The sequence below is a fragment of the Ursus americanus genome, chromosome 7 (assembly GCF_024610735.1).
Source record: "Ursus americanus isolate L20-20 chromosome 7, mUrsAme1.1.p, whole genome shotgun sequence".
In the NCBI taxonomy this organism is placed as follows: domain Eukaryota; kingdom Metazoa; phylum Chordata; class Mammalia; order Carnivora; family Ursidae; genus Ursus; species Ursus americanus.
This window is the reverse complement of record NC_142133.1, coordinates 67905019-67917164: the sequence shown is the minus strand read 5'-3', so window position 1 is coordinate 67917164 and position 12146 is coordinate 67905019. Positions and strand designations below refer to the sequence as shown.

General features: G+C 38.9%; 1 protein-coding gene across 3 annotated transcripts in view; it reads right to left on the bottom strand.

The window, feature by feature from the left end:
- Positions 1–12146, bottom strand: part of ATAD2B (ATPase family AAA domain containing 2B) — a 149918-nt gene that overhangs the window by 136951 nt on the left and 821 nt on the right. The window lies entirely within an intron of this gene.

Below are 12146 nucleotides of genomic sequence, written 5' to 3'. Positions count from 1 at the left end.
TAGCTCTGCAATGGGGTTTGGTTTTTTAAAAGTAGCTTTCCTTAACTTGCACAATCATGTACACAACCACAACACTCATCCTGAGTGTGAGCACTGGAGTATATATACTCTAGTTAAAGGGTGTTAACAAGTTGTAAAGGAAAGGAACTTTTATCAAGAAACTTCAAGGCCTGGGGCGCCTGGGTGGCTCAGTCGTTAAGTGTCTGCCTTTGGCTCAGGGCATGATCCCGGCAGTCTGGAATCATTCCCACATCAGACTCCTCGGCCGGGAGCCTGCTTCTTCCTCTCCCACTCCCCAATTGTGTTCCCTCTCTCGCTGGCTGTCTCTCTCTCTGTCAAATAAACAAATAAAACCTTAAAAAAAAAAAAAAAGAAGAAAAAGAAACTTCAAGGCTTTATCCCAAGAAATGGGCCACTTAACACGTGACCAAAATGGTCAATAGGAGTCAGCTATAAGAGGCACCAAGTAACTGTAAGTTTCTTGTTTACTCAAGTACCTGTCAGTATATTTCCCCAGTAGGCAATCAAAAGTGGTTAAAAACAGGGGCGCCTGGGTGGTTTAGTTGGTTAAGCGTCTGCCTTCAATGTAGGTCATGAACCCAGGGTCCTGAGATCAAGCCCCGCATCAGGCTCCCAGGGAGCCTGCTGCTTCTCCCTCTGTCTGCCACTCTCCCTGCTTGAGTGCTTTCTCTCTCTCTCTCTCTCTGACAAATAAATAAATAAAATCTTTAAAAGAAAAAAAGAGAGATTGTTGCTGCTATTATTAAACAAAAAAAAGTGCTTAAAAACAGTTTGCTTAATTATCAATTAGGGACAAAATTCTTTTAGGTGCCAACATCTGAATAATATGAGTCCCAGAAGTAATATTTGAAGAAATGATAATTTTAAATTATCACTAAGAAATAATAAATTGAGACAAATGGCTGGCTCAGTCAGAAGAGCATGAGTTCAGGCCCCACGTTAGATGTAGAGATTACTTAAAAATAAATAAATAAATAAATAAATAAAAAGAAACGATAAATTGACCACAATCTTAAAAAGATGAACCACTGCTGATTAAAAGAGCTAAGATTGCCAAAAGGGTAAAGGAAAAACCCATACCTAGTATTAGCAAAACATATGCACAAAGACAAAAACAAAACAAAACAAAACTATAAGCTTCAAAAAAGAAAGAACACCTAGGAAAGAATCACACCAACGTCAAACTTCAAAAGTAACACTAGATAGAAGATGACAATAAAGTAGTATTATTTCAGTATTAAACCTAGAATTTTATATTCAGCCAACTTTTTATTTTTTTATTTTTTTTAAGTAAATAACATGGAAGTGTCTAGCATTCTTTTTTTTTTTTTTTTAAGATTTTATTTATTTATTTGACAGAGACAGCCAGCGAGAGAGGGAACACAAGCAGGGGGAGTGGGAGAGGAAGAAGCAGGCTCCTAGCGGAGGAGCCTGATGTGGGGCTAGATCCCAGAACGCTGGGATCACGCCCTGAGCCGAAGGCAGATGCTTAACAACTGTGCCACCCAGGCACCCCGCCAACTTTTTATTTAAATGAAAGAGCATAATGAAAATATTTTCAGCCATGTAATTCCACAGAAAGTCTGTTACAAATTTGTGAGTCCCAAACTGAAAATATTCTTGGAGGATGTATTCACAAAAAAGAGAAATAAAAGATGATAATAAGAAATACAAAAAGATAATCAAACTGATACCTTAGAAAACTTTATTCCTACTGGAAAAAAAACACAAATTAAATAAAAAGACAAAGCACTTATACCCATAAAAAGTCAGAACTAAAATTCTAGACAATACACAGATAGGACAGTGGCACATTGCAAGAGTATGTTAAATAATACATAGTTAGAAAGAATAGGGGCACCTGGGTGGCTCAGTAGGTTATGGTCCAACTCTTGATTCTGGCTCAGGTCATGATCTCAGGGCACCCCCCCCCCCACCCCTCCAACCTACCCCCCACCTTCCTCGAGATCCATGCTGGCTGGGCTCACTGGGTGCTGGATATGGAGCCTGCTTGAAAGCTTTATGACACTGAGATCAAGCCCTGAGGCGAGCTCTGTGCTGGGAGTGGAGACACCTTAAGATGCTCTCCCCCCCCCCCCCAACCCATTCTCTCTCCCTCCCACTCTAAAAAAATAAATAAAGAAAAAATAAAATAAAATAAAATCAGAAGGTTCATAAATATGACCCACTAGACTTTTTCTATAACACTGCATCCCCAATTGCAAAATCCACATTCTTTTCAAGTGTACACAGAATATTTACCAAAACTAACCATAAATAAAGTGACAAAAATAAATCAGAACAGATTTCAAAAGATTGAAATCATATGATGGAGTATGTTCTGTAAACATAGTGGTATTAAACTAGAAGTAAATAACAAAAAGATAATTAGAAAATAAATGCCCACTGTTTTTGACCGTCACTGAATCAAGAATAAAGCAGGAAAGAAATTAGAAACAATTCTAAAAAAAAAAAAAAGTTTCTTTAAAAATATATAGAGGGATGCCTGGGTGGCTCAGTCGGTTAAGCCTCTGCCTTCAGCTCAGGTCATGGTCCCAGCGACCTGGGATGGAGTCCCCTATCCGGCTCTTTGCTCAGCGGGGAGCCTGCTTCTACCTCTCTGGCTGCTGCTTCCCCTGCTTGTGCACGTGCTGGCCTGCGCGCTCTCTCACTCTCTCTCTTTCTCACTCTGACAAATAAAAGCTTTATTTATTAATTTTATTTATTTACTATATTATTTTATTTATTTATTTATTCATTTATTCATTCACTTATTTATTAAAAAATAAAGCTTTAAAAACAAACAAACAAATAAATAGACAGCTAGCCAGCTAGCTAGCTAGCTAGATTTGGGGGGGGCGTGGAACATAGAGGAGCTCCTGTCTGGCTCAGTAGAGCATACAACTCTTGATCTTTGAGTGATGAGTTCAAGGCCCAGGCTGGGTACAGAACTTACTTTAAAAAATTAAATTAAATTAAACAAAACAAGATAAAACACACACACACACACACACACACACACAACAGGAGGATCTGAACAACAAAAACCTTAGCAGAATCCTAACATGAGACAAGAGAGGGTGCCTGGGTGGCTCAGTGGTTAAGCACCTGCCTTCAGCTCAGATCATGATCCCAGGGTCCTGGGATCAAGTACTGCATCGGACTCCCAGTTCAGCAGGGAGTCTGTTTCTCCCTTTGCCCTCCCCACACTGCTGCACCAACGCAATCTCTCTCTTGCAAAAATAAATAAATAAAACCTTTTTTTAAAAAAGAGGCAAGAGATTTAAGTATCAAATAATCAATAAATCCACACTATAGTATTTCCATCTCCTAATGTTTTCCATCATATATATTTTTCTACACCAAATAAAAAAACACATATTTTTCTCAAGCATACAAAACATTCACCAAACTGACAGTATATTAGGTCACAAGGAAAGCATCAAATTCCACAAGACAAATATACAAACTAGGTTATGTGAGTGATGTTCCTTCCTCTTGGATTTATTATGAAGGTGTCAATTCTCTGAAAATTAATCTAGGAATTCAAATACTCTGGCATACTCGTTGCAGCAGCATATATATCAAATACTTGCCCAATCAAAATTGTAACTGCATCTTTTGAGGAATTCCATAATCTCAACTGGAAATGTATATGAAAAGAATGAAGATCCTTGAAAATCTAAGTCAACTTCGAAAAAAACAAAGAGGAGGAATTGTCTTTTAGGATATTAAGGTATATTTCTAAACCACAGTCATGAAAACGGTATGGTACTGCCACAATAATAAACAGGCCAACAAAAAAGAATAGAGAGATTGGAGCAGAACATGTACAGAAACTTGGCATGTTATCAAGTGGCAGTAGTACAAAGGAAAGGTTGTCTAGAATAGAATAAATCAAAGATCTAAATAGGAAAAATTATATGTGTGAAAAGGGTCATAACGTGGGGCGCCTGGGTGGCACAGTTGTTAAGCGGCTGCCTTCGGCTCAGGGCGTGATCCCAGCGTTCTGCGATCGAGTCCCACATCAGGCTCCTCCGCTAGGAGTCTGCTTCTTCCTCTCCCACTCCCCCACTTGTGTTCCCTCTCTCACTGGCTGTCTCTGTCAAATAAATAAATAAAATCTTTAAAAAAAAAAGAGAGAGAAAAGGGTCATAATGTAAACAGTATCCCTTACTACGGGACAAGAAGATTAAAAGCCACCGAAAACAAGAAAAATTAACAACTTCAGTAAAAAAACAGAAAAATGGGCAAAAAATATTAACAGCATTTTAGAGGTAAAGCAAAAAAATTACTATGGACAGAAAGAGTTGTTCATAAAATCAGTAACCAAGGGGCACCTGGGTGGCACAGCGGTTAAGCATCTGCCTTCGGCTCAGGGCGTGATCCCGGCGTTATGGATCGAGCCCCACATCAGGCTCTTCCACTGGAAGCCTGCTTCTTGTTCTCCCACTCCCCCTGCTTGTGTTCCCTCTCTTGCTGGCTGTCTCTATCTCTGTAGAATAAATAAATAAAATCTTTTAAAAAAAAAAATCAGTAACCAAAGAAAAGCAATTAAGAAGCTAAGAACTGGGGCGCCTGGGGGCACCTGGGTGTATCAGACGTTAAGCGTCTGCCTTCGGCTCAGGGCGTGATCCCTGTGTTCTGGGATCGAGCCCCACATCAGGCTCTTCCCCTGGAAGCCTGCTTCTTCTTCTCCCACTCCCCCTGCTTGTGCTCCCTCTCTCGCTGGCTGTCTCTCTCTCTGTCAAATAAATAAATAAAATCTTAAAAAAAAAAAAAAAAGAACTGGGGCGCCTGGGTGGTTCAGTTGGTTAAGCGGGCGTCTGCCTTCAACTCCAGTCATGATCTCAGCGTCCTGCGATGGAGCCCAGCATCCGGCTCCCTGCTCAGCGGGGAGCCTGCTTCTCCCTCTTCCTCTGCCTACAGCTCTGCCTACTTGTGCTCTCTCTGTCAAATAAATAAATAAAAATATTTTTTTAAAAAAATTGTTAAAGGTATGTATTAACTAACAATGTACTATATATATTGGCTAATTAAACATAATAAAAAATAAAAAATAAATAAAAATTCCGTAAGAATCCCGGGAAAAAAAAAAAAAAAAAAGCTAGGTATTCCCAAATACTGGCAGGTGTCTGAGGATACAGGAACTCCTATACACTACTCCTAGAAGTAGACACCAGAGCAGCAAATGTGAAGTAATATTTAAGTACATGTACACTCTGTTCTACTCCTGGGTATCTCAAAGAAATTCCTATACCAAGTCCTCAAGGCACATTGTATGAGGATGTTAATTGCAGCATATAACATAAAAAGACTGCAATGCACAATTCCAGGGGGTGCCATTCACATAGACTGCAGTGTGAATGGTGCCTCCTTGACTTTTTGCAACATGGCAGTCCTATAACAGTGAACCAAAGAGACAAAAATCCTTGCCCACAATGCACTTACATTTTAATGCAGTAGTACTTCATACATATTTATTGACTGAATGAAAAAACAAAGGAATAAGCAAACCTCACCGCCAAAGTTAGATTAAATTTTCTCCAAGTTCCTCTCTAGCAAGATCAGAGAACATATTTTATGGGGATGGGAAGCACCATGGTGCAGAGATCCTAATTTGGGTCCTAGGATACAGACACAAACTAATAATGCTAAACATGTTTAATTAACTAGTATGTATCTTCATTTGTAAGTATGCTATATAATCTCTTTTCAAGAGGTTTAAAGCATGACACATTTTTTCAAATGGAAAACACTTACCTACCCCCCAAACAGAGTCTCAGAGCATAGAAGAAAATGTACACACTGATAAATTACCGCCAAGCAGAGGGGAGAGATGACAGCACAAGCACACCTCTACTATAGACCACAATGCCCCAGACTTACTCTCTTTATAGGGATTTTTCCCAAGTCATCTTTACAATACTGCAAAATGATCTCTCCACAATATGTCTGTTCCTCTTCCTATACCCACCCCCTGAAATAAGGCAGCAAACAATTACTGAAAATTTTAGTCCCAATACAATTCAAGACACAACTCCAGATAGTCTAGTAAAAATCTGTCTATACACAGTATGTAGAGAATTTCCTGACTGTACAACAGCTGCCTTCTTTGCTTTTCCAGATATTTGTGGAAACTACTGATTGAACAGCATCAGAGAATAGTGATAAATACAGATAAGACAGTAAGATACACAAGTGGAGAAGACAGAACTAGATTTAAATATTAAACCCACTTATTACCTACTTAATATTGCTTATTACCTACTACCTATTACCTATTTGGTCTTCTACAGGCCATTTAACCTCTTTGACAACTCATTTCCTTAACTGTAAAATGGGGGGTACCATCACCTGCCTTACAGGGTTGCAGGGATTAAATGAGACAGCATTAAACTACCTGGCGTGAAATGCTAAATAAACCTTAGTTTACTCCTCTCCTTATTAGGCCACCACCAATGGGAAGAAGAGCAAAATGCAACAAGTAAATACAGCTGAAGTAAAGACTGCCAACATGAAAATAACTTAAAATGAGGCATACTTGGGGGGTACCTGGGTGGCTCAGTTGGTTAAGTGTCTGCCTTCTGGCTCAGGCCATGATCCCAGGGTCCTGAGATCGAGTCCCACAACCGGCTCCTAGCTCAACAGGAAGCCTGCTTCTCTCTCTGCCTGCCACTCCCCCTGCTTGTGCTCTCTCTCTCTCTGACAAATAAATAAAATCTTAAAAAAAAAAAAATAGTAGACATAGCTTTAAATAAATAAATAAATACACATACATAAATAAATTGAAGCATACTTTCCATTCATTCGTTCAAAAATTATTTACTGAGCACTATGCTTGGCAGGCAATATTGTAGGCACTCAGGATACAGCTGTAAATATGACAACCTCTGTCTTTAAAGAACATCAAACATTTCCACTCAAAACATTGAGTAAAAGGTAAGAACTCATCCCATTGATTATCTCTGTCATTCATTTAGCCCCTAGTTGAATTGACTTGTCTTGTTAATAATTTCTTACACGTATACTATGTGTATACTTACACCCCTAAAAGTAGGGACTGTGGTTTTTTTTAATCTTCTCAAACTCCAATCATCCTTATTTTCACAAAATAATTGGCTCCTTAACATGCTATTCATTAACAGAAATTTATTAAGCATCTTCTATGTGTCAGATGCTACACTAGGCCCTAGGAATATAGCAATAGAGGGAAAATAAGATACAGTGCCTACCCTAGTGAAGCTTATAGATTATTCTAATAGAAAAGTCTAGGAGAGAATTTTTTTTTAAGCAAGCTCTACCCCCAACATGGGGCTTGAACACATGACCCCAAAATCAAGAGTCTCATGCTCTCCCAACTGAACCAGCCAAGTACCCCCAAGGGAGAAAAACTTTAAGCAAAGGTATATATTCTACCTCCAGATAAAACTAGAATAACAATCTAAAAATGAAAAAAAAAATCACACAAAATACTTACAGTTCAAAAGCATCTGAAGTTTAGAATCTTAGAGCATATACTCAAAGTATCTAATAACAAATACAAATTACAGCCTAATAACTGTAATTTAGAATTCAGATGTCTCTTCCTTTTTCTTTTTCCCTAAGATTTTATTTACTGGGACACCTGGGTGCCTCAGTCCATTGAGCGTCTACCTTCAACTCAGGTCATGATCCCAGGGTCCTGGGATCCAGTGCCACAATGGGCTCCTTGCTCAGTGGGGAACCTGATTCTGCCTCTGCCTGCCACTCCCCCTACTTGGGCTCTCTCTCTCTCTCTCTGACAAATAAATAAATAAAATCTTAAAAAAAAAAAAAGGCATTTTATTTATTTGAGAGAGAGAGAGAATGAGCAGGGAGAGGGAGAGGGAGAAGCAGGCTCCCCGCCGAGTAGGGAGCCCAGCGTGGGGTTCGATCCCAGGACACTGGGATCATGACCTGAGCGGAAGGCAGACGCTTACCCAACTGAGCCACCCACCCAGGTGACCCTTTAGATGTCTATCATTTGATGTAAGCCACACACAACATATCTCTCTAAAACTGTCTAGCTTATATTTAAATACAACATTTTATGGATGGTTTTCCCCCTAACTTTGTATTTTCACAGAAGTTTTTATCCAAAAATCCCGAAATGCCCAAATGCCTTTACTCAGTAAGTCATTTTTCACAAAATCTTCCCACAGTGGATTACAAGTAGTAAACCTATCACCTGTCCAGCTGGTTTTCAAGAGGCTATAGGTTTATCTACAATTAGGTATTCAGGAGACATGCAATCAAGGACCTACCAAGGAATGGTTACCAAGACTACTTCCCAGGGAAAATGATTTAAGGAATTAATTAATATGCATTTGCTTCTACAGGTGTTGTAAGTTTCATCTATGACCTTAAAAACTGCAAGTCTGAATATCTAGACTACAGAAATTGCCAGTAACTGAATTTTTTTAAGTTGCATTTTCATTTGGCTACCACAGATAATCCTATGAACTCTATAGCTGCTTTGGTTCAAAACTGTGACAGGGGACATTGTTTAACCCATTACTCAAGACCTTGATACATATAAGGAAAAACTTGCTCTACTCTGAAGGACTTATGTTTTTCCCTACTCATCTGAGAGTTATATACATTATTACATTTTGCTCTCAGACTTCTTTTCCATGTTTAACTTCAACTTCCGCCTGTATTATGTTGGTAAATGCATGGGTGTTGGAAAAGAATAAAGTACAAGATGATAAAAGAGCATATTAAACAAGGATCAGAGATTTTCTTAATGAAATTAAGGTAAAGCAAGTTTACCTATGAAGTTACTCAAAACACTTTTTTTTAAAAGATTTTATTTATTTATTTGACAGAGAGACAGTGAGAGAGAGAATACAAGCAGGGGGAGTGGGAGAAGGAGAAGCAGGCTTCCCCCCCAGCTGGGAGCCCGATGCGGGACCCCCATCCCAGAGTCCTGGGATTGTGACCTGAGCCAAAGGCAGACTCTTAATGACTGAGCCACCCAGGCGCCCGGAAGTTACTCAAAATACTTATTTTAACCCTCTTGACTAAGATGTGGACTCAGAACGTACTATATAACCTTCCCAAAAAGCACAAAAAGCTAGTGATGAAGCCAAAAGCAAATAGGCCTAACATAAGTTAAAGAGCTGAAAAAACTGCTTTCCAATTCTGTGAATATAGTATTAGTTTGCTGAGAGTGACTCTTTGGTGGAGCAACTAAATGCTAATTATTGATCATATTAACTGACCTAAAAGAGGTCAAACTTTATACATACTAAAACAAAAAAGGCCAGTTATCAGGGGGGCGTGGGTGGCACAGCGGCTAAGCGCCTGCCTTCGGCTTTGGCTCAGGGCGTGATCCCGGCGTTATGGGATCGAGCCCCGCATCAGGCTCCTCCGCTATGAGCCTGCTTCGTCCTCTCCCACTCCCCCTGCTTGTGTTCCCTCTCTCGCTGGCTGTCTCTATCTCTGTCAAATAAATAAATAAAATCTTAAAAAAAAAAAAAAAGGCCAGTTATCAGAGTAATTACAACTACCTACCTAAGTCAGCTTGACATTTAAAAAGTGTGACACAGGGCGCCTGGATGGCTCAGTCAGTTAAGTGTCTGCCTTCCACTCAGGTCATGATCCCAGGGTCTAAGATCAAGCCCCACATCAGACTCCCGGCTCGTCGGGAAGCCTGCTTCTCCCTCTCCCTCTGCCTGCCACTTCCCCTGCTTATGCTCACTCTCTCTCTCTCAAATAAATCAATAAAGTATTTTTTTAAAAAATAAAATAAAAAATAAAAAGTGTGGGCACGCACAAGAAAATCACTGCAATAACCTACAGAATGTACCATATGTTTATTCCCCAATTCTACACATACTTGGGGAAAAGGCAAAATTATACGCATAGCTCATGGTCCTATGGCTTTTTAAAACAAATGAAATAACTCTAAATACAGTGCATGAAATCTAAAAAGCATCCCGAGAGGTTAAGGGGGATGAGGGGGGAAATCAGCATCAAGTATAAAGTGAAGAACATAACAAAAGAAGAAAAAGGAGGACCTCCTCAATTATGTATCTTATAAAAAGGAATACATTTCTTCCTACAAAAATAAGGTTCTCCTAAAGCAACAGCATGAACAACCCCATTTTCCAACAAATAAGTCTTTAAAGACACTAGCAAATGTCTAAAACTCGAAGGACACAGAGGATACCTATTTAAATACATGGGAAAGAGTACTAAATTCTTGTAATTCATAAAATGAACTTGAGAGGAAGACCTTACCAGACTCAAATCAACCCACTTTAGAAATATATACAAAGAAATACACAGAAATTGCTTCATAAAAACATCTGTCCATAAACTTAACAAATTCAGAATTACAACTTATCCTCTTTGAAAGGACCAATCATAGGATTAGTAAATTTCTTAAATTTCTCAGAGAAAGCCATTAGATCATTCTATCATCTACTACAGACAGAAGACAAGTCTTAAAACTGAAAAACAAATATTTTAAAGTAAATCTTCATTAGCCTGTTATTTATGGCCTTTTAAAACATTTTAAAAGGATCCCTGAAACAAAGTTTCATTAGCATCCTTCTAGAAAAAGCTCTAGTATCTTTCATTCCTCCTGCAATTTAAAAGCTACCAAACGTTCATTTCTACATTAGATTATTGATTTCTTGCCTTTTAACATCTCCATAACAGCTGCTTGACAAATTACTTCACCTTATTCCTCAGGGGGTAAGGACAGCATGATATCCATGAATTCAAAAATGGGACCACAAACTGATCAGTGACAGATGAGCTAATTGCTTCAGATGAATTAGACACTGCTCTAATAGACTAGGCATTCATACCATTATACTACAATTAAATGCTTACACTCTAAACATTTTATTTGTACTCAGGCGAAGACAGACCTTTCTTAAATTTACTTCTATTTTAAAATATATGTTAGCTTCGGAAAGTCAACAAGCCTGTACACATTGGGAATAATTTCTACAAAATGCCAGGTTTCAGAATAATTATTCTAAATAGTTTGCACAACTTTCAGATTTTGCTTTCTTATTTAAACCTAAGAGATCTGTTAGCCCCAAAATAGTCTACTAACAAGACAATTTTTTAAAATATTTTCCAGACTTTTAGCAAAATAAAAGCCAAATATATTTTCAAAGATACAATAAATATATTTCAGAATAGTACAGTAAACTATATGATGTATTTGCATCAGTTCACTCTGATTAGTGTCCGAACAGTAGGAAATACAGAGAAAAAGCACAAACCATAATCTTGTAGACCCCATAGAAAATAAAATATTGCTTCCCTCCCACAATAACAAAATGGTGTGAAATCAAAGGAGCATTTTAAATGAATACCAATTTCCAGCCAAATTAACTTAGTAAATTAGCCTCTTGCTAGACAGAAGCAATACTCTTTTCTTAATTCATAACCAATCTCGTAACACAAACTTATCAATTCCCTTAGAGCGACAAAACAAGTGCTAGCTCAGAGTTTTATAATAAAATTTCAAGATCTTTCAACCGCTTTTTTAAAAAACTAAATCACCAGCCTTCTTCAAATGTCACGTTTGCAATAGTGTAACGATGGTGTTAATTCACCCTTTATAAACTATCCCCGTAACAAAAATGCAGACATCCAAGAAACCATACAATATGAAGGTAGTGTGTACAATCCAAAACATTCGACATGCCCCTTTTGTGACTTGAAAGCTCTACTAGAAAGCTCTACTAGGTCCCTACTAGAACCTTGGTTAGCTAGCTGGCTGATTCCCCAGCTACAAAATCACGCTTGATCTCTCCTGCCTGGAGAGGCGATAGCGTTGGTTTTGTTTTTAAAGTTGGTGTCAGAGCAGCTACAAACTTTTTTCAGCATCCCTGCCTGGCTGCCAACTGGAGCTCTCCGTTCACTTCCTCACCAACTTGAACCACCCCCAAACAGTTTGAGAGTAAGCTGGAGTTAAGACACCGGCAGGAGCTGACACACTTACAAGAAGCGTTTGACACCGCAGAAAACTTTCGCTTCTCTTCTCCAGCCCTTCCACCCGGGGACTCCGGCCCTCCGCTCTTGCTCCCCTAGAATTCCCCTCTAAGGCAGGGCAAGGACACAGAAAGCAGACCGTT